At 44.2% G+C, this 23,782-nt stretch overlaps 3 non-coding genes and 1 pseudogene across 3 annotated transcripts; 3 read left to right on the top strand and 1 right to left on the bottom strand.

Moving 5' to 3' along the window:
- LOC130041749 (dipeptidyl peptidase 3-like) overlaps nt 1-16,804 on the top strand; it is a 31,559-nt pseudogene extending 14,755 nt beyond the window's left edge.
- Nucleotides 16,480-16,551, bottom strand: TRNAH-GUG (transfer RNA histidin (anticodon GUG)). The gene has a single exon. It is a non-coding gene; the product is annotated as a tRNA-His (tRNA).
- A 317-nt stretch (nt 16,805-17,121) lies between the features above and the next one.
- TRNAH-GUG (transfer RNA histidin (anticodon GUG)) lies at nt 17,122-17,193 on the top strand. Its single transcript has one exon. It is a non-coding gene; the product is annotated as a tRNA-His (tRNA).
- Nucleotides 17,194-18,695: 1,502 nt separating this feature from the next.
- On the top strand, nt 18,696-18,767 carry TRNAH-GUG (transfer RNA histidin (anticodon GUG)). Its single transcript has one exon. It is a non-coding gene; the product is annotated as a tRNA-His (tRNA).
- The last annotated feature ends 5,015 nt before the right edge of the window (nt 18,768-23,782 follow it).

Here is a 23,782-nt window from a genome sequence, read left to right as displayed (position 1 = left end):
GCTCAGAGCCAGGAATAAACCCTGACCACCACTGAGTGTGACCCAAACTTTTTAAAAAAGATAAGAAGGTGCCAGAGTGATCGTACAGGATGTAGGGTGTTTCCCTTGCATATAGCCAACCTAGATTCAATCCCCAATGTCCCATATGGTACCCCAAGCACTGCCAGGAGTAATTCCTGGAGGCAAAACCAGAAGTAACCCCTAAGCATGGCTGAGTGTAGCTCAAACCACTCCCCCACCAAAAGAGAGAGCAAGAAAGAGAAAGAGGGGGGGAAGGAGGGAGGGAGGGAGGGAGGGAGGGAGGGAGGGAGGGAAGGAGGGAGGGAGGGAAGGAGGGAGGGAGGGAGGGAGGGAGGGAGGGAGGGAGGCAGAGAAAGAGAGAGAGAGAGAGAGAGAGAGATACAATATGAAGACACATACAGAGATGTAATTAAAGCAAGTCAGAGATCAAAGAATGCCTATAGCCAACAGTAGTTGGAAGAACAAAGAAGGATTCTCCCCTGGAACTTTTGGAGAGTACAATTTTTTATTTCAGACTTCCAACCTAAACTGTGAGAATAAAATTCTCTTGTGGGGGGTATGGTGCTGCCAGCAGGTCAATCTGTACCTGTGAGGCAAGTGCATCAGCAGCCTCATGGCGCCTTCAGACTTCCACATACCCCAAAATTGCTGCCTTTGGCCAGACCCCAAAACTTGGGGCAAAGTTTACCAAGAAAGTAAATGGCCAAAAGTTAGGTATGTGGGAGACACACCCACAAACCACCTCCGGCTCAGCTATATAAACGGAGGCAAGGCCTCTTTGGTTCCTGATTGAACTGCTTAATGGACATGATCCCAGAGACTCAGAAACGAATCTCAGAACCCAGTGGCTTTAGGTAGAAATGCGTCTGGCCTCTGCAGTAGGCTACCGGTGCTGGGCCAACCCAGGTGGGAATAGGTTTCGTGCCTTGGCCTGTTCCCCCTGGCGGCCCAGTGGCCGCCATCCATCTGAGGCCACTGGAGAATCACATTTGGGCCCCCAGTGACGAGACACACAGGGCCTCACGGGATGGGGGTGGAGCCGGGCTTGTCCTCCCCACCCCAATGAGACCCCAAGTCATCGCCCACAAATGGCCTCTCTGGCTCCTGATCAAGCTGCTTAACGGCCATGATCCCAGAGACTCAGAAACAAATCTCAAAACCCAGTGGCTTTTGGCAGAAATGCATCCGGACTCCACAGTAGGTTACTGTCGCCAGGCCACCCCAGTGGGGAATGGGTGCTGTCCCTCCGCCTGCTCCCTCTTGGCGACTTGGTGGCTGTCATCCTCCAGGGGCCACTGGACGGTCAGGCTTGGGCCCGCAGTGACAAAACTTGTTGGACCTCACGGGATGGGGGATGGGGGGGAGTCAGGCCTGTCCTCCCCACCCCAACGAGACCCCAAGTCATCGCCCACGAACGGCCTCTCTGGCTCCTCATCAAGCTGCTCAACGGCCATGATCCCAGAGACTCAGGAGCAGATCTCTAAACCCAGTGGCTTTTGGCAGAAATCCCTCCAGATTTAAGTGTTAAAATTTCAGAATTTCAAAACCACATGGCCCTACTGCAGCCACACGACATCATATGTTATTCATAACCAGCAATAGAACACAAATTGTCTATTGCCTTTTCAGCAGATCTGAGTGTTGGGGTAAAATCTCAAATAATGGTGGGTCTGGTGTCGAAATAGTGAATGTGATCAAAGTAGAGAGAGAGTAATGTGGAAATCATCTGCCCCACAGGTAGGGGGAGGGTGTGGGATGGGGGTATACTGGGATTTTTGGTGGTGGAGAATAGGCACTGGTGAAGGTACGGGTGTTTCATTGTATGACTGAGACTTAGATCCGAAAGCTTTGTAACTGCTCTCACAGTGATTCAATAAATAAAATTATAAAAAATGGGGAAAAAAAAGTAAGGTGGAGTTCATGCACAATTCAATCAGCTAATCAGTGGCTGAATAAATAGCAGTACTCCTACAAAAATTCTCTTGTTTTCAGATATAGCAATTTACGACAACTCCAAGAAACAAATATAGTGCCCAATCGAAAACAAGGCTAGACTCCAATCCTCTAAACTCCCGTAGTACTGACTTTGTTTTTCTGCCATCATTTCGTATTCTGAGAGTTCTGATGTTATCAAAGATGTGAAAAAAATCCACTCTTCACTGCTGAAAACATAACTCCTGACATAGAGGCAATTATGAGTATTGTAGACGCTGCTGCTTCCATGAGCTAATGCTTAGACCATCCAACAACCAAGCTTCCTGGGACTAAAAGTAATATACCTGGGGGCTGGAGCGATAGTACTGAAAGTGCCACTTCTAAAAGTACTGACGGTGTGGCCCCTATTTTTAAGAAAGTAATATGGTGTCACAGAGATAGTACAGAGGATAAGGTACATGCTTTGCACTGCATATGGTCCCCCAAGCACCATCAGTAGTGGTCCCTGAGCAGTCAGGAGTAAGCCCCAAGCAGAAAACAAAATACTAATATTAGTTATATATATGAAGCAATAGCACAGCGGTAGGGCGTTTGCCTTGCACGCAGCCAACATGGCCAACTCGAGTTCTATTCCTCTGCCCCTCTCGGAAAGCCCGGCAAGCTACCAAGAGTATCTCGCCCGCACGACAGAGCCTGGCAAGCTACCCATGACATACTCGATATGCCAAACACAGTAACAACAAGTCTCATGATGGAGACGTTACTGGGCCCGCTTGAGCAAATCGATGAACAACGGGAGGACTGTGATATATGTATATGTATATGTATGTATGTGTTACTATAACATTAAGTATTTAAGAATCATTTAAAATCTGGTAGGATTACCTATAAAAACACAGCTAGAAAATTATACCAATTCACTGAAAGAAAATATGAGAGCAAATGACAAAATCTATTCCACACAGTGCTTTGTATTCAAGATGTATTAAACACACATTATTCACAAGGCATTTTCTAAGTCCTTGATCTCAATAGGAATAATGAGATATGAGAATGGCAGAGCTTAGATGGCAACATATAAATTCTAGTGAGAGTATGGATGTTCTTAAGAAAGTAGTATATAGGGGTTATATTGTACTCTCAATGACCTTACCTGTCTTCATTCCAATTCTGGCCTGTATTGACTGTAATCAATAGCTCACCCTGTAGTTTCTGGTAGAATTTAATAGGAGCCACTGGAAGGAGATCAGCTATCTTCCCATCTATTTCCTTAGATATTCCAGATTTTTATAAAGTGGACATAAACATGGGTGACAGATTGATAAAGTTATGGACACACCCTATACCAGTGACTACTCACCGAGGCTTATCTGCCCTCTCTCTGATGACAGGTGGCCACTGAATCTACCAAGAGCAGAAACCACTGCTGAGTCCATAGAATTTTATCATGCTTCAGTGTCATCAGCCAATTCCCTGGTAGCAGGTTGATATACTGTCACATAATGGAGGGGGCAGAGTTTTTCAATAAATTCAATGAGCAATGATCCTGCTTTTTCTATTCTGAAGAAGCCTGTGTTCAGAAGCTATCTTCCAGGCCAGAGCAATAGTACAGCATGTAAGGCATTTGTCTTGCATAAGGTCAATCTGATTCTATCCCCAGCATCCCATCTGACCCTGAGCACAGCCAGGAGTAATTCCTGAGTGCAGAGTCAGGAGTAATCTTTTAGCATAACTGGGTGTATGCCCCCACCAAAAAACCTATTTGCTTCACTAAAAAAAAAAATGAGCAATGACTCAAGAAAGAAAAGAAATAGGAAGTCACAGTACACTTTATAATACCATTTAAGAAGTAAAACATCTTACTACGTAATCTCTTATCTAGTAATTCCAAGAAGATACTCCAGGAAGAGAAATTAATTTCTACCTCTGGAATGGAGAACTAAAGAATTTGTTATTTGGGGGCCCACATCCAATGATAGTCAGGGCTGACTCCCAGGGCAGTGGTGTTTGCTCATGCAGTGCCAAGAATTAAACCCAGGGCTCAAGTATGCAAAATATGCTCCAGCCCTTTGATGCCTTTCCCCGGACCCAAACTTTAACCATCATATGTTCCTTCAGAGTACTTGATTTGAAGATAATTAAGGGAAAACAAGTTCTCTTCATTTTAAATTAAATTTATATTTGAAATGTCCATTGTATCAAATTCTCAATACTAGCAATTATACTACAATATTAATTGCATATATATTTTTTCATGCCACCCTCGAGAACATCATGCGACGACTAGAATGGGAAAACATGGGAGTGAAGATAGATGGTCGGCAACTACACCACCTCCGCTTTGCTGATGACATCGTTCTAATAACACCAAACATCAGCCAAGCGGCACAAATGCTTGCGGACTTTGACCGTGAGTGTGGAAAGGTTGGACTACAGCTGAATCTTACGAAGACAATGTTTATGAGAAACAGCCTTGTTCCTGACGCTCCATTCGCTCTCAACGGAACCACCATCTCCGAATGCAACAGTTATATATACTTAGGTCGAGAAATCAACATGATGAATGACCTGGCACCTGAGTTACGCAGGAGGAAGAGAGCGGCTTGGAATGCCTTCAAGAGCATTGAAGAAATAACTAAAAGGACAAAGAACCTCCAACTACGAGCACATCTCTTTGATTCCACTATTCTTCCTGCATTAACATATGCCTCAGAGACCTGGACCCTACGAAAACAGGATGAGAACACTATTCGGGTCTCTCAAAGAGGAATCGAAAGAACTATGCTTGGAATATCACGATTCACTCAAATGAGAGATAGAATCCGGAGTTCTGATCTTCGTCAACGCTCAAGAATCAGAGACGCTGTCTCATTTGCCAAGACATCAAAAATCAGATGGGCTGGACATGTAATGAGGTTTACAGACAACCGCTGGACTAGAGCCATTACTGATTGGATTCCACGAGACATCAAAAGATCACGTGGACGCCCACCTATAAGATGGTCAGACTTCTTCGTCAAGACCCTAAATGATCGGTTTGAGGCTCTACATGTTCCTAAAACGAACAGATACCATTGGGCTACGCTAGCACGCAACCGGGATGAATGGAGACGTTACTGGCACCCGCTCGAATAAATCGATGAATAACGGGGATTAAGTGATTAAGTGAAGTGAAGTGATATTTTTTCATACTGGCTTGACTATTGTGACTCTAGAACACATTTAACTTTTAGGGGAAGGTGAAGGTTCTCAGACTCTGCTTAGGAATCAACCCTGGTGGTACAGACAAGTGCCTTAATTCTTAAACATATCTCTGGCCCCAACATTTCACTCTTGACAGAACTCCTCTCAAACCCTCATATCCATTTCCTTCATTGACACACTCACCTCTTCTACCTGACTTAAAGCAGAAAACACAGGTGCAATGTGAGTCCCTCCTCTACTACCAAATTAGGTCTAATCTCCAACCTCAACAACCAAACTAAGAGACTGAAATTCTCTTCTGTCTCTATTTTGTGTCAATAATATTGTCAATAATTACTCATTTGAACCTCACCTTTCTAAAACACAAATGTGATTATGCCTCTCCACTCACTGGAAAATGGAAGTTTAGGCCAGGGAGATAGTCCAGGGGATAAGGTGCTTTCTATGCACATGGTTGACCACCAATCAACTCCCAGAAACATATTATGATCTCCATGAGTACCGTCAAGAGTGAACCTAAGCACATAGTCAGAAATAATCCCTGAGCACAGTCAAGTATGACCGTCCCGCTCATGAAAATGGAGACTCAGGGAGACAACTCGAAGGAATGTGACCCAGCAGTTGAGCACGTGTTTTACATATCTGAGGCCCTGAAATTGATCCCAGCTACAGATAGCCCCAAGCAGCAGGACATCCTTAGCCTGACTTTCATCAAAAGGGACCCCTGCCGCAGTCTCTTTGAGCATAGCTTGGTGTAGGATAACATTGGTTTGTCCTTTCTCCCTGGTCACAGGGAGCTTGGGTTTGTTGGACTGTGCCCATTCACAGTATTCCCGAGGCACTCCCATTCCTCTGTGTTTACCTTTAACCTCTTCTCTATGCGCTCTTCTCCAACCAGTTAATCATAATTTCCCCTAACTATTACCTGTGACTTGTGAAGTCAAATTCCTCAGAAATCTCTGATTTTGTATTTGTAAGTAAAATATTGCTTTTATCCTTCTCTTGTGTCCTTTTGCAGAGTTTACTTTAAGAGCAATGTCCTGCTCAGTGGACCATATGGGATGCTGAGAATTGAACCCGGGTTGTGCAAGGCAAATGCCCCACAGGCTGTGCTATAGCTCCAGTCTGAGCAATGTCCTTTTTGTATAGACACAGGAAAACAGTTAATGCTATGCTTTTGTAACTTGGGAGTTAAGTGACTCCGAATAATATTTGCTACTGGAAATCTGTTTTCTCAACTTAAGCCTCTGTTGCCCTTAGTTCCTAACACCCCAAATGCAGTGGACCCAGGGCAAGCTGTGAGGTACCCTGGCATCAAAACAAGTCAGGCCAAGCACCATAAAATTTAATAATAACAGCACGGTCATGGACAAATTCTGTCATGATCCAAAGAGTAATAACTGGATTAGGACCTTGCTAAAGTTAGGAAAGACTAATCTGGCCTGAGCACATGTAGTCTGTGATCTATAGTGACATGTCCCCAGGAGAGCCACCCTACAAGCTGAATGTATCTCTTACTGCATGCGTCCATACAAAATGACTAATATTATTAAGAAGTAGAGTTAAGATGAATATTTAAATGGTTGTTGGACTAAGGAAAGGAGAAACACACCCCTAAGTGGTATTTCACCCTTGAGCAGATCTCCTGGCTACAGGAGATCTTTGTTTTAAAAGAGCTTCCTTTGGAAGGAAAGGCTTTGATATGTTGATTGTGCTATCTGACCTGGATGTAGTAGTTACCCCCAATACTTAGAGGTTGGGCATGAGACCAAGGTTGTGAGACAGAGGGCAGAGAGACTAGCATGGGGGACAGGAGAAGACAAGAATGAGGGGCATTCACTCTCTCCACTGCTGTTCAATATAGTACTGGAAGTACTTGCAATAGCGATTAGGCAAGAAAAAGATATTAAGGGCATTCAGGTAGGAAAGGAAGAAATCAAGCTCTCACTATTCGCAGATGATATGATACTATATTTAGAGAACCCAATAACCTCCACCAAAAAACTCCTAGAAACAATAGACTTGTATAGTAAAGTTGCAGGCTATAAAATCAATACCCAAAAGTCCATGACTTTCCTATATGCAAATAGTGAGAGAGAGGAAAGCTACATGAAAAAATCAATCCCGTTCACAATTGTGCCCCAGAAAATCAAGTACCTAGGAATCAGCTTAACTAAGGAAGTAAAGGACCTGTACAAAGAAAACTACAAAACACTACTTCAGGAAATAAAAGAGGACATGAGGAAATGGAAAGATATCCCCTGCTCATGGGTGGGGAGACTTAACATTGTCAAAATGGCAATACTACCGAAAGCATTGTATAAATTCAATGCAATCCCTATAAGGATACCCATGACATTCTACAAAGAAATGGAGCAAACACTCCTGAAATTTATATGGAACAATAAGCCCCCACGAATAGCTAAAGCAATTATTGGGAAAAAGAAAATGGGAGGAATCAACCTCCCTAACTTCAAACTTTACTACAAAGTGGTAATAATCAAAACAGCATGGTACTGGAACAAAGGCAGAACTGCAGACCAATGGAACAGAGTTGAATACACTGACATCTCCCCTCAATCATATGATCATATAATCTTTGATAAAGGTGCAAGAAATGTGAAGTGGAGTAAGGAAAGCCTCTTTAACAAATTGTGCTGGCATCACTGAATGGCTACATGCAAAAAAATGGGCTCAGAACTCTGCCTAACACCATGTACAAAGGTAAGATCAAAATGGATTAAAGACCTCAACATCAGACCAGAAACCATAAGGTACATTGAAGACAAAGTTGGCAAAACCCTCCATGACATTGAGGCTAATGGTATTTTCAAAGATGCCACACCACTGGCTGAGCAAGTGAAAATAGAGATAGATAAATGGGACTATCTTAAACTAAGAAGCTTCTGCACCTCCAAAGAAACAGTGACCAAAATACAAAGACAGTCTACAGAATGGGAAAGAATATTCACCGAATACACATCTGACAAGGGGTTGATATCCAGGATATACAAAATACTGGTTGAACTCCACAAGAAGAAAACATCCAACCCCATCCAAAAATGGGGCAATGAAATGAACAGAAACTTTCTCAAAGAAGAAATCCGAATGGCAAAAAAGCACATGAGAAAATGCTCTACATCATTAATCATCAGGGAGATGCAGATCAAAACCACAATGAGATACAAGCTCACAGCTCAGAGACTGGCCCACATTCAAAAGAACAAAAGCAACCGATGCTGGCGCTTGGCGCGGATGTGGCGAGAAAGGGACACTCCTCCACTGTTGGTGGGAATGCCGACTGGTTCAGCCCTTTTGGAAAGCAGTATGGACGTTCCTCAAAAAATTAGAAATTGAGCTCCCATTTGACCCAGCGATATCACTCCTGGGAATATATCCCAGAGAGGCAAAAATGTGTAGCCGAAGTGACATCTGCACTTGTTTGTTCATTGCAGCACTCTTTACAATAGCCAGAAACTGGAAGAAACCTGAGTGCCCAAGAACAGATGACTGGTTAAAGAAACTTTGGTACATCTACACAATGGAGTACTACGTAGCTCTTAGAAAAGATGAAGTCATGAAATTTACATACAAGTGGTACAATATGGAAAGTATCATGCTAAGCGAAATGAGTCAGAAAGAGAGGGATAGACATAGAAAGATTGCATTCATCTGGGGGATATAAAATAACAAAATATGAGATTAATACCCAAGAATAGCTGAGATCAACACCAGGAGGATTACTCCATAGCCTAGAGGCCAGCCGGGTATTCTAGGGGAGGGGACAGTTCAGATAGAGAAGGGAGCACCAAATGGAGGGTGTTTGGAGGATCCTCCCAGGAGGGGAGATGCAGGTTGAAAGTGGACTGGACTGAACATGTTTGCCACTCAATGCCTCTTTTGCTGATCACAACACCCAAAAGGAGAGAAAGAACAGGGGGGAATGCCCTGCCACAGTGGCAGAGGGGGATGGGGGGGATGGGGAGGGAGGGATATTATCCTGGTGGTGGAAGATGGGCACTGGTGGAGGGATGGGTGTTTGAGCATGGTGAGACCGAGATCCAAGCACAAAAATTTGTAAATCTACAACTGTACCTCATGGTGTTTCACTAAAAAAAAAAAAAAAAAAAGAAACCTCCAGAAAAAAAAAAAAGAATGAGGGGCATTGTCAACCTGAAATGGGGTGCTTAGTGAGTTTGGAACAGGCACGTGAGGAGAATGAAATAAATGGCAACTGATCACCAACTAGCCTGGCGGCCCTGTTCCCTCCTTCATGCACCCATTGTCAGCGGCAACAGGCTGGAGTGGGAAAGTGGCAAATGGCCACCAAACGTACATGCAGGTGAGAGAGATCGCCCGTCGATCACTTATTTATTTTGTGATTACACGGCTTGGGAGGTCTAAAAATAAATAAATGAATGAATAGAACAGAGACTAAGAAGGGTCCCCAATGACTATGATCAAAATCCAGTAATGTGAGTTCAAAAAAAGTGTGGGTGCACGACACGTGCATCTGGTGGCCAAGAACGAGACAGCAATGGTCAAAGGAATGGGAAAACAGAGGAATAGGGGCCACAGTCTGGTTGGTTATCAGTGACCGTTTATTCCTTTTTTCTCTCCTCTACTTCTCTCTTACATCTTAGTTATAGAGAAATCATGAGGAGGGGTACACATTGATGGGGTTGAACATTATCATAATAATAAACAGATGTAAAGCCCCTCCTTCAGGGGAAGTTCTTCTAAGAGATTAACTCAGGGGCAAAATCTCACCTGAGAGTTCAGCACTCTAGATTACTAGGAGATCAGCTCAAGGGCGAGAGTCCATCTAAAGGTGTACTGCTTTCTCCTTCCTTAGCTAGTAATCCATTTAAAGTCATATTAAAGACTATTATTTCTAGTCATTTTATATGAACACAGTAAGAGATATATTAAACTTAAAGAATGGCTCTTCCTGGTAACATCTCACTATATATCCCAAACTACATTCCTCAAGCCAGGTTAGTCTTTCCTAACCCTAGCAGGGTCCTTATTCAGTTACTTCTTTTTGGGTCATGACAGGGTTTGTCCATGACCGTTCTCTTAAATTATTATACTTGTTATGGTGCTTACCTTTCCCTTTCCCTACCCTGCCAGGATAGCTTACAGCCTGCCCTAGTCCATCCAAGTACCTCTCTCCATCTACTCCCTAGGTACCTTGTTGCAATCTTGTCTCTTGTCTCTCCCTATATAATCCACAGGTTCACACTTCCTTCTTTCTTTCCTTTTGGGGGTGTCAGGAAGTAAGAGGAACTGAAGCTTGTCAGGTAAATATGATAGATGCCCAGAAGTAAATATTATTCAGAGTCAATTAACTCCCATGTTATAAAAGCATATCAGCTGTCTTCCTGTGTCTATACAAAAAAGGACATTGCTAAACATGCAAAGGACATAAAGGAAAGAGAAAAGCAATTATAGGATAGGAATGCCTGATGGAATTGGGTGTGCCTTGGGAGCAATGTGGTGGATGTAACTCAATAAATCTAAGCTTCCTGTGGGAGGAGCAAGGACAAACCAATGTTATCCAACACAGTAATACTGTAAATTACTAATATTTTGTCATAAATATACTGTTTTGAAGATTAAACCTTTGGCTTTCAGGGGATCCCCAAAGTGGTACGTTTACTTAGTCATGAGCACCAGTCTCCAGTAAAAAGGCCTGACTCAAAAATAAGCCATAGATTTATCATAACTTGGCTCCACCCTCTCTTCATCCACTCCCTCGGTACCTTGTAGTAATCACTTGTGTCTCCCTATACAATCCATAGGTTCACATTTCCTTGTTTCTGACTTTGTTTGCCTACAATACATTCCCCCTTCGCCGTAAGAAAATTATTCTTTTGTGTCTTGAAACCCTGCTCAAATGTTATATGCTGCTTAAGTGGTTTAAATGTCAATGTATTTTGTGTACTCTTTTAGCATAGCTGTACTTCACTCATCTAAATAACTATGGACTGAGATGATTTGAGAGTAGAAAGGGATATTAGTCATGTTTATAGCTCCAAGTCCTAGCACAGATGATACTAAGGATTACAGTAGAATGAGTGAGTGGGTGGTTTGCAAATTGAGCCCACTGTATGACAGAAAGGGGCACATTTTCCTCTAAGCATTCTCTTGCAGAGTTTGGACAGGCAGTAACCGGGTTTAATCCCTGCAACATACGGTCCCCCTACCAGCACTCAGAAATGGCCCTGGAGCCCAAACCCACTCCCAACACCTAGTTAATCCTTGGAGAAAATAACAATTTTTTTTAAATAGCATTCACTCAGATTCACCTCTTCATTGAGGACCATATTTTTCTTGGCTTAATATATTACATTCTAGGCTCTCTAGTCAACTTTATCCTTTTAGATTCCACTGGCAGTAAATGTTCAAAAATAATTACAGAGAACCGCATAGCTTTGCCAAATTTTAATGTTTCTAAGGAAGAACTTTTAAAAATTATCATCTAGTTTCTCCATCACCTTATAAAAATCACTCTTACAGTTAAAAAACTAAGAAGAACATAATCTTCTTTTAGGTGGCCCGGAGACAGTAACCTACTGCGTGGTGCAGACGCATTTCTGCCATTTCTCGAAATGAGCCGCCAGGTTTCGAGATTTGTTTCTGAGTCTGGGATCATGGCTTTTAAGCAGCTTGATCAGGAGCCAGAGAGGCCGTTTGGGGGCGATGTCTTGGGGTCTTGTTGGGGTGGGGAGGACAGGACTGGCTCCACCCCCATCCCTTGAAGCCCTGCGTGTCTCGTCATTGCAGACCCAAACTTGACTGTTCAGTGGCCACTGGGCTGCCAGGGGGAATAGGCCAAGGCACGAAACCTATTCCCACCTGGGTTGGCCCAGCACCAGTAACCTACTGCAAGGACTGGACGCATTTCTGTCAAAAGCCGCTGGGTTTCGAGATTTACTTCTGAGTCTCTGGGATCATGGCCATTAAGCAGTTCAATCAGGAACCAGAGAGGCCATGCCTCCAATTATATAGCTGAGCTGGAGGTGGTTTGTGGGTGTGTTTCCCACATACCTAACTTTTGGCCATTTATTTTGTAAATGGTCTTGGTAAACTTTGCCCCAAGTTTTTTTGGGTCTGGCCAAAGGCACAGCAGCAATTTTGGGGTATCTGGAAGTCTGAAAGTGCCATCAGGCTGCTGATGTACTCACCTCACAGGTACAGACTGACCTGCTGGCAGCACCATACCCCTGTAAATACACTGAATCTTGAAAAAATTGTCACACTGAACAATTTTTTTCATTAAATATTTTTTAAAAAATCATTCCCTTTTATTTAGAAAAGATGAAGCCATGAAATTTACATACAAGTGGTACTACATGGAAAGTATCCTGCTAAGCGAAATGAATCAGAAAGAGAGGGATAGACATAGAAAGATTGCATTCATCTGAGGAACATAAAGTAACAAAATAGGAGACTAACAACCAAGAATAGCCGAGATTAGTACCAGGAGGTTTACTCCATGGCTTGGAGGCCAGCCACACATGCTAGGGGAAAAGGCAGCTCAGATAGAGAAGGGAGCACCAAGTAAAGGGAGTACCTGGAGGATCCTCCCAGGATGGGAGAAGCATGCTGAAAGTAGACTATAGACCAAACATGATTGCCACTCAATGCCTCTCTTGCAAACCACAGGACCCAAAAGGAGAGAGAGAACAAAAGGAAATGCCCTGCCACAGAGGCAGGGTGGGACTGGGGGTATGGGGGGTGGGAGGGATACTGAGTTCCGTGGTGGTGGAAAATGGGCACTGGTGGAGGGATGGGTACTTAATCATTGTATAATTGAAACCCAAGCACAAAAATTTGTAAGTCTACAACTGTGTGGGCTGGAGCGATAGCACAGCGGTAGGGCGTTCGCCTTACAAGCGGCCAACATGGCCGACCTGAGTTTGATTCCTCCGCCCCTCTTGGAGAGCCCGGCAAGCTACCGAGAGTATCTCGCCCGCATGGCAGAGCCTGGCAAGCTCCCCGTGATGTATTCGATATGGCAAACACAGTAACAACAAAGTCTCCAATGGAGACGTTACTGGGCCCGCTCGAGTAAATCGACAATCAACGGGAGGGCCTTTACCTTTTACCTTACAACTGTACCTCATGGTTTGTCACTAATAAAAATTTAAAAAATAAAATTTAAAAATTTAAAAAATCATTCCCATTTATTGTTCTGAAATGTTTAGAAATCACTAGTTTGATCTCTACTTCTGAGAGGTGGTCCCCTCTGGCAATCTCCCTAAGCCAGAAAAGAGTTTCAGGCCTCATGACAGGAATAATCCTGCAGGATCTCCCTGTGGCTTCATTTTGCGGAGGTGACAAAAAGTACTTGGAAACGAAGGACCAACTTATGCATCCAGAGTCAGTCTCCAGCATAGTCACTTGTGACATGTAGTAGTCGTACACTTCAAATGACAAAATCAAGAATGCAAAACAATGCAACATGTAACATTCCTTTTCTTACTGAATTTATTTTCCAGTTAAATGTGAAATGCTGGAAATAAACTTTGATTATTTTCTAATTATGATTTTAGTTTCTCAGCTCTTCCTTGGAGTTTCCTTACACCACAGCAAGAAATGTCTCTTCCAAAGAAAATTTCTTGTTCTTTTCTGTTGTTGCCTGTGGTACAGCACTTTCAAATTGAAATATGCTGCTAATAAAGCTTTACGGTGCCCTGGATGCATAACATTTTGAGATACAAAAGATACTACTTCACTGAATGAATGAATAATGAATGGACCAATGAATGGAACTTGCGTACTAACTATCAAGAGAATCCCCAAGAAATGGGTTCAGTGGTATAGAGTTTAAATCCAAAGTGTTTACCCAGTCTGTTTTCACATCAACTTCCTGGGAGGTAGCACCTCCTAGTGGAAATTCTGTGCTACACCCTCATCATATCAGCCCACAAAACACAGTAACTGGCTCCTACATCTCTCTTCATCTTCTCATTCTCCAAATCTCAATGTCACCCTCATCAATGAGACACATCGGTTTCAGGCAGGTCACTCCTGATAACTCAAATACATACAAGGTGAACAATGAGGTGTTCCATGGGAGACAGTAGCTCCTCTAGTCAAGAGCAGCACTGTTCTAGCTTTCATAGAAGACTCACTAGAAAGGACCTTCTTAAAATGCTTAGTACAGTGCATAGTACAGTACATGGCACTTATGGAATCATAAATTACACCTACACACTTATGGGCTGGAGAGGTATTATAGTGGGCAGGGTGCATGCCTTGCACAATGGGTTAAATCTACAGACCCACATCCCCTCCAGCAGTGATCCCTGAGTACAGAGTCAGAGTAAGCCCTGAGCGCTGCCTGATGTGGACCAAAAACAACAGCAAAAATTACAGACAGTGGGTAGGGCTCTGTCTTGTGATCCACAGCAACTCATGCGCACAGAGCCAGGAGTAAGCCCTACGCACCACTAGATGTTGTCCCTTCCCTAAAAAAAGTCTACAAACTTATACAAGAGTTAACTTCATAACAGAATCTATATATTGAAATTAATTTTCTTACATAGCTTCTAAACGGTGTTGGAGCGGTAACACAGCAGGTAGGGCATTTGCCTTGCATGCGGCTGACCTGGGTTCAATTCCTCCGCCCCTCTTGGAGAATCCGGCAAGCTACCGAGAGTATCCTGCCTGCATGGCAGAGCCTGGCAAGCTCCCCATGGCGTATTTGATATGCCAAAAACAGTAACAACAAATCTCACAATGGAGACGTTACTGGTGACCTCTTGAACAAATCGATGAACAACGGGAGGACAGTGCTACAGTGCAGTGCAGCTTCTAAATTAACTCTAAAGATAATCTCCAAACAATATTTCCAAAAGTATTTTGAGCAACTAGTTGGAGAAAGGAGAACGCTTACTTTGAAATATAACATTCACCTAGGTGCTTAAATTCCACTGTGTGGGAGAGAAGCTGCAGCCAAGCCAAACCTGGTGGGCCAGGTTTATAGGTCGGACCACTGGAGTCTTCTCAAGATTTGTGCAGGCAGAGTCCCGGGAGGGCCCAGTGCTCCACCTGCCCACACCCACTGGTATTTACACAGTTCAGCCCCTCAGACAGAGAAATAACACAGTCAAGCCAAACCTGGTAAGTCTGAGACACCATGCTGCTGAATCATCCTAGTGACACATCTGCTTGGCAGTCTACAGTATGTGAACTACTATACCTCAGAGTCCATCAGAAGGAAGGAAAATAAAATTTAACTGACAGAGTGGAGACTAGAAATCTGCAGAAAGTAACAAATCCAATCAAGATAAAACCATCCGGAGGTGGAAAGTGTGTAAAAAGGATTGGAAGGGATATTGAGATTTCACACTTACTTCCCCTATTCTATTCTCTCCTGCTCTAAACTCTCCTATCTGAGGTCTTGAACGCATCAAATTTAGAGAATTGGGAGAATAGAAATGAGAACAATAATAACTCTCACCAATGTCTTGCTTTTACACACTAACAAGTCTTAGCTGATGGCGCTGGTAAAAGAATGCAACTACACTGCCATGTCCATCTCTCCGAGAAATGCTTCCTGACTTCCCTACCTCCAGATCCCCCAGGAGGGGCTGGAGAGCCTCATTCCTCACTGGTGATAGTGACACTGCTGCCACCCCACCCCCAGGACCAAATCCAAAATTCACTTCCATTTTGTGTGATACCAAGTGACAGACCTGAATTTATTATCTGTGTATTCTTTAAGTGCACCTCAAACAAACAAGTAACAAAATTCCCTTTAAATCTGAGGATTAGAAAAAAAAAATCCCTGAGGGTGGGGAACACCCTCTCACATAATGGGCTATGGAGTTGGAGGCCACAGAGCTCCCATTAGCACCCATCACGGTGGCCTGGACGGGTGACCAGTGCCTCAAGCGCTCACGTCTGAGTCTTGTCACCGGATCACCAGTTCGCTGGCTTTTATAATCTGCATTCTTCAAACATTAGACACACTTGCCTAGAACCCTACTCAGCGAAGTACGGAGGGTTTGTGTGTTTGTTTGTTTGTCTGTTTTTTCATGCCCGTGTAGTTTTTAGTGAAGAGTCAACCACACTGATTAGGGCCGCACAGACTGATACTGATCAAAAGCTAAAATAGAGGGAAGGATTAAAACCGAGGGTAACACACTGCGCTAAAAGGTAGAATTTGGAGAAAGAAACGTCCAGGTCTTTCTCTCAAGAACGGTTCTTAGGCCAGACAAGAAGTAGGAAAGACGTCGTCATCCTGAGACCAACAGGGTCCCCCAAGTCCAAAAGGAATCCCTTGCCGTGCCATTGCCGCCACAATGCCGTGACTCGGATTCGAACCGAGGTTGCTGCGGCCACAACGCAGAGTACTAACCACTATACGATCACGGCGAGCTACCGGGACGCCACGCGGGCCGGCTCACCAAGTGTCGTCCTTCTCTACTCGACGGCCGACGTGTTGGGTTCCGGGACCGCCCCTTGCCTGCTGAGGAGGAGCGAACGACACGTGCCTTGGCGGCCGCCCCCTAAAATCATGCGCGCCGCGCGCAGGAGTCCGGAAAAACGCTTAAAGGAATCCGTAGCGGAGAGGAAGTCCCCTCAGGGCTCAGGCCCCGAAAGCCTCGCGCCCCAGGTATCGGAATGAACGGGCTCGGAATGCGGCCGTCTCTTCAATTCGGCAGGAAGGAAAATTTGGTTCTGAGCCACCTCACAATTCGCAGTTCGAGGGGCGAAAGAGGGGAAGGCGAGCGCGAGAGCTACTGCGGTTCCGCAGCGGCAGAACGTAGGCCCGGAGCGAGCGCTCACGGAGAGCCAGAGCGCGCAAGGAGACCAGCGCGCCGGCCGCTGCTAGGCACCGGGAGACCGGCGGGGGCGGAACCAGGCGTGACGAGGCCGAGGGGCGTGGCTTTCAGTAGAGAAGAGCTCCGCCGAGAGCGGTTGCTTTCGATTCCCCAGTAGCTCGCCGTGATCGTATAGTGGTTAGTACTCTGCGTTGTGGCCGCAGCAACCTCGGTTCGAATCCGAGTCACGGCATTGCGAAGCAATGGCACGGCAGGGGCATCCGATTTTGTTGCTCTCCTTTTTTTTTTTGGTTTCCAGTCTGTAACAGTATTCTCAAAACTAGATCCCAAATTCCCTTGCGACCATTGGGAACGCGATTTGCGCCAGTTCGGTCTAAAGTGTCCTTCGGTCGGTGTATTTCGGGATTATTAGGCGCGTTCTTAGGGACAAAGCACAGAGCAGTTATAATGGGGTTGGTAAGTGTAATAGGCATTGAAGAACGTCCTTGCCCGTAGTGGAAACCGACTCCCAGTAATTGGAAGTCGAGACTTGTAGCTCTTAAAAAGGAAATTTGCCAGGCCGCCAGGATAATTTCGCGAGCTGACTTGAAAAAGACATGATAACTCTTCTTTGTAAATAATCTCCCTTCCCCGCCCCCAAGACGCCCAAAGGCCCTGGCTTGACCGAGTAGTGCTTCTCAGTTACCTGTGGAGTGAAGAATACAAGTAATTAGGGAATAAGAACAATCGCGCCAAAGAGATGAGCCAGGGAAGATCGGTGTTAACTTCCTTGCAATCAGGGTGGGGGTGAGAGGTGCTGCAATGAAAGAATTTCTTTTCGCGTTTAGAAAGACCAATTTGGCGACTCTGCAGGTGTCGGGGGAGGGGGTGCGTTTGGTTATAGCATGTGACCCTGGCGGGATGGGTGATTACTACCGTCCGGTATAGAATCAGGAGCTACGTTGTTAGCAAGGGAGGGTGAGGGGGAGAGGGAGAGGGGATGGGGAGAGGGAGAGAGGAGGGAGGGAGGGAGAGAGAGAGAGAGAGAGAGAGAGAGAGAGAGAGAGAGAGAGAGAGAGAGAGAGAGGAGGGAAGGAGGGGAGAGAGAGAGAAAATAGAAAAGAAGCCACTGCCTGCTTTGGATTCGACCTGATTCTAGGTGCCTCGGAAAATTGGGAGTATTCATGGATAAGAAGAAAACCTGGATCGTCTCTGCGGTGGCGCCCAGGGGTGTAACAGAGGTGGGTACCGAGTCTGGCTGGAGCAGTAAATCAGGAAGGTGTCAGGGCTGCCCGACGACTAACAGAAGCTGCAGGGAAATGTGTGCCGGGGCGGGGGTTGAGTTGAAACATCGGACGAGAGGCATTCAGCGAGTGCTTCTACCTATCCAGCCCACTTCTCTGGGTGTCCAGATCCTCTGGTCAGGCGGCACAGGAGCACTCTTCGGAAGTCAGTGGAGACGAACCCCGGAGGAGCACTGACTATCGGCCCAAGGTCGCTGAACAGATCTCCCAGGCTCTAGGGTTCGATTTCTTGCACCCGGGACTACCAACCCGCACCTGCAGTTACTGAATCAGACAGAACAGGCTAGAACCCGCGCAAAGAGCAACCGAGGGTGGTATGCGCCTGCGCATTCTATTCCTCGGGCTGGAACCCGCCCCGGAGGCGGGCCCGCTGATGACGTACAGACTGGGGAGACCTATGACTGTTGAAGAGGACAACAGGAGAACTTGTCCTGCAAGTCTCCGGTAGCTCGCCGTGATCGTATAGTGGTTAGTACTCTGCGTTGTGGCCGCAGCAACCTCGGTTCGAATCCGAGTCACGGCATTGTGGGAACAATGGCGCGGCAAGGGGACTACTTCTTTTAAAAATGGTCAGCAACATTTTTTTTTAACCTCATCCATAATGTTCTGTGTAAATCTTAACTGGCTTTTTAAATCAACCAATCAACCGCTTGCATCCCTTTTCCTTGAACACTGAACAACCCCTAAAATCGCCACCTCCGTTAGTTCTCGTTTAATTCTCTGAATGCAGCTGTAATTCTTTCCCTCGAAAACATCGAAAATCGTTGCCTAAATCATCCTCTTACACCAGCAAAACAGCGCCCCCGTGACCTTGCAAATTTTTTTTTCGTGTATCTTAAAATCGTGTTACTCATTTTAAAACAGACTACATGTGCGGAATTCCAGTGAAAAGTAAGTCTCCCTTTTCTTCTCCTCCTCCCCCAATCATTGTCACTTTGCACGACAGTCTTGTATAAACAAGTACACTGTAGATATATATGTAATTATCTCCCTCTTGCTTTTACTTAATACATAGTCTTCACTTCTTCAGCTGCCCAGAAATCAGACAGGACTTGACATGACAGATTTGCATTGCTGGGCAATTTCCCTTTACAGGAAAGGCAATGTCCTCTTTCCATCATACTGGGAGAGGATCTCACCCACTTGGGTCCTGCTCCTTTTCTTCCAGATCCTGTTCCTGGGCAGGGAGATTAGAAGTTTGTGTGGCTAGAATAGGGGAAGGGGATTCTTAACTGTGTTCATTAAAAATCTTTGGATGGGAGCCTGGCTCTCCTGGTAGCACTCCTATTTAAATTTCAGGTTGGAAGAGCAGGAAAAAATCCTAGATTTGGGAGTTGAGAAGCATTTGCTTCCGTCCAAAGCAAGGAAGACCTTTAAAAATCTTCCACTTCACCTCTCCCATATCTTATTGTCAGGATCCAGCTTATGTCACAAACCACTAAAATTAAAAAATTTTAAAGCTCACTGAAGGCAGAACTAATTTTCCTATGTGTGGCAAGCATAGTCTCTCCATAATTGAAGAGAGATTTCTTATAGTTTATAAATGAGTGGAGTGGCTTGGTTTGCCATATGTTACATCTTACATTGTAGTCTTTCAACACAGAACCATGCTGTTTTCATAATAAATGATTAGAAAACCTGATGTAAATGAAACTCCATCTATATCCAGAATCTCAAAGAGCAGTGTACATACCTGAATATGCTAGGATATTTTACCCTCTCAAAGTCCTGGATAGAGATGCGCCCAGGGTAAACCTGGAGACAAAAGGAGGAGGGAAGTGGGCAATGGTGAAAGGATGTGTGTTGAAACATTGTATGCCTGAAACACACTCATGAGTAACTTTGTAATCTCATAGTTATTAAATTTTTAAAAGGAAAAGAAAAAAGAAGAGAAAAAGGAAACCAAATAAAAGAAAAGGGTACTGGGCAAAGAGCAATAGTGCAGTGGGTAGGGAGGGAGGGAAGGAGGGAGGGAGGAAGGACAACTCAGAAAGGATCATTGTTTAGGAATGGACATCCAAAGACAGGCAAGCAGAAGTGAGAATACCCCATTCATTATCAGTTTACAAAGTGTCTGCTCTGGCCAAAGCTTGGGACCTAGTGCAGGAGTTGTTTAAGTTGAAGAAAAGGGGGGGGGGGGGGAACACAGAATAATGATGCTTTAACATGACGCTTGCCATAGCCATGCCACCAGACCCCACATCAGGCTGTTTCACTTGGGGCACCCTGGAAGGGGGCGGGTGAGACCCTTCCCCTCCCCAAGGGACCCAACCCCGGCAGCCAGAAATCTTCAGAACCCAGCCGCCGCCATGCTCATGCTCATGGCCGCTCTCCACACGATCGGGCAGAGCATCACCCACGAGTGAATCTATCCCTGGATCACGCAGCCATGATGACAATTCACACATCATGATACTTCAAACCACACAACCCCTACCCATACTCCAAGATTACCGCACCACATTTGATAGGGTTTAAAGAAGGAGGTAGCCAATCTTAGAGGGAAATAAATAAATATATATATTTATATATATATCACACAAGACTCAACCTTTAACAACATGTAAGTGATCTCTTATAGAAGGGTTAGAAGGGTTTAATGGCCCCTGGGTGAAATACAACAATCTCCACACTCTTTCCTCCAAGGATACTTTTTTGTAGCATTTTCAGCGGTTTTTCATAACAATTGCAAAATATATTATTTCGGGTCTGCTTTGGGGCAGGGATTGGGGTTCAGGATGGAAACAACTAAAGTGTGGTGGGAAGGTGTAATGATGGTAGAATTAGTGTTTGAATATTAAATGTAATGAAATATTGTGAAAAATTTAAAAATTATAAAATTAAAAAATTATTTAAAAATTTTTTTTCAAGAAAAGTTTGAGGAACAGAGAGATAACTCAGGTATTATAGCGGGTAAGGCACTTGCTTTGTTCACAGCCAATCCAGGTTAAATCCAGCATATGATCCCCCAGCATGCAGTCCTGAGCACATAGCCATCCTGAGCACAGACCCAGAAGTAAGCCCTGAGCACAGCAGTGTGTGGCTCCCCACAAACAAAGTTCAAAAGAAGGTTTCAAGGACAAAGGAGGACAGTAGACGAGGGTGCTTTGGATGACATAAAGGGATGAGAGAAAATCATAAGGTTTGATACTTATAAATCATGACTTATATGCATGATTTTTACATGGCATGACCTTATAAATTGCACTGCGTATTAAAACATTCCATGAAGTCAAATGGGCTATGTTTATAAAAGTTAAGGGGAAATGTACATACTTGGCTCTAGTAATTCCACTTTTGGAAAATTGGACAAGAAATAATCCTAAACTTACATAAGTTTTTACATAAAAAGATTTGTTATTAGTACCTTATCCCAGAATCATATGGAAGAGAGGAGAATAAAAAATATCCTAAATGTTCAACAAATAAGGCAATGTTAAACTAAACCATTTTATTTGATAATAGTAGTCATTTAAAAAATATAAAGTTGGGGGGGTGCATAGCCATAGTACAGTAGGCAGGCTATTGGTCTTGCACACTGAATTGAGTTCAGTTCCCCAGCACCCCATATGATCCTGTTAGCCCAGCCAGGAGTGAATCCTGAATGCAAAGTCAAAAGTAAATCCTGAGCATTGCGGGGTGTAGCCCAAACCACCCACTGTCCCCTCACCACCACCAAAATGTAAAAAAAGAGTTGGGCTGGAGTGATACTGCAGCAGGTAAGGCTTGCTCATGTCTGACCTGGGATCAATCCCCGTCACGTCATATGGTCCCCAAAGTCTGCCAGGACTGATCCCCAAAAACGGAGTCAGAAGTCCTGAGCATGCACCAGGAGTGGCTCAACAAGAAGGGAGGAAGGAAGAAAGGAAGGAAGGAAGGAAGGAAGGAAGGAAGGAAGGAAGGAAGGAAGGAAGGAAGGAAGGAAGGAAAAGAGAAAAGAAAAGCAACAAGTAAAACAGCAAATGCAGTGGGGAACAGAGTAAATCTTAAATAGGACTGTATAGGTTTCCATGTACATGCACTGATACATGACTTGGGGGGTACAGATTGAGAAAAATGTGCAGAATACAATGCTATTATAGTGTGTGTGTGTGTGTGTGTGTGTGTGTGTGTGTTTCCTTTCCGTTGTGTGATAATGATCTTATGGCCCTATAGAAGAAATTTTTAGGAAATCTTAGGAAATGATTGCTAAGGTATTTAGAACTGAAGTGTCATGATATTTGAAACTTGCATCAAATCATTAAGAAAAAAGAAAGGAAGAAAGTATGGCAAAATTTTAAGTGAAGTGTGTAGAGTTCCTTTGTACTTTTAGCACTCTCTAGGTTTGAATTAAAAAATAAAACAACAGCAAAAAAAAAGCTAAAGGAAAACAAAGCTTTCACAATAAAAAATGGGGGCAATTATACAATGCCCTATGAAAAAAATAACAAAATTGTGCCTACTGCAATTATAGCTATGTAAAAATAGTAACGAGAGATGATCTTTATTCATTTGAACACTTGCGAGGTCTTGCCACATGACAGGCTGTGCACTAGGTGATGGGAACACAATGCTCCCCTTAAGAATCCTGATCCTACTGTTTCATGCCCAACAATATTTAACATGCAAGACTGCACCTATGTCTCCAACCCAAGTCTCCTAATAGCCTTTCGGTATCAGCTGTGTGCCTGATTCCTAGACAGTGTTGGCCTCCATGAGGTACCTGCTTCCAACAGCTTTCACACTGGTGAGGAGAAAACTACATTAACATACCATATAAAACTAGAGTAAGTGCATCCTGCACCTTTTTTAAGCGATCCTTCTTTTATGTGTGTTTTGTTTGGGGGCTATATCCAGGAGTGCTCAGGGTTTACTCTTGACACTGCCCTCAGGGATCACTACTGGTGAACTCTGGGGGACCATACGTGGTACTAGGTATTGAACCCAGGTAGGCCAAGTGTAAGGAAAGCTCCCTACTTGCTGTACTATTTTGGACCCTAATGATCCTTTCAAATCTTATATTATCCTCTCCCCATTTCATCTAACTTTACTTCCTTTCTTCCATTAATCATTCCCTTTTATATGGCATGCTGGTTCTCACCTCAGTGTCTTCTTCACTCAGTTCATGCTGCCTCCCAGCTTAGAATGACTTTACACTCTCATCTGTTCAGTTCCTGCCTTGATCATGTTTGCCTCCTCCATGAAGCCTGCCATCTTTTGTGCAGACTTGGTTGATTCCTTTCCTTTGAGTCATCAGCAGCTTAACTCCAAACTTCCACATAAACATATGTGGCTTTATTTGACACCTATTAATAAGGTCTTTTAAAATGTCCAGAGTCTGTTCATATTCTCCATCTTCCCAGTTCTTTATCTTTTTTGCCAAATGCCCCAATTGAGAACCACGTGAGGTAGGTCATCTAACAAAGTTAGACTCCCTGGCCCTTTGCCTCATTCTTACAATTATCATGCCCTTTGCAGTTATCAGTGGTATTGTGTTTTGTGTCTCACCCAGGAATTTAATTGAGACTTTTGTTCTGCCTTTATTTACTTTGGGTTTTG

Source organism: Sorex fumeus, unplaced genomic scaffold (assembly GCF_029834395.1).
Source record: "Sorex fumeus unplaced genomic scaffold, SorFum_2.1 ptg000098l, whole genome shotgun sequence".
Taxonomy (NCBI): Eukaryota; Metazoa; Chordata; class Mammalia; order Eulipotyphla; family Soricidae; genus Sorex; species Sorex fumeus.
Note: the sequence above shows the minus strand (reverse complement) of the source record. Positions and strands in the feature narration are given on the sequence as shown.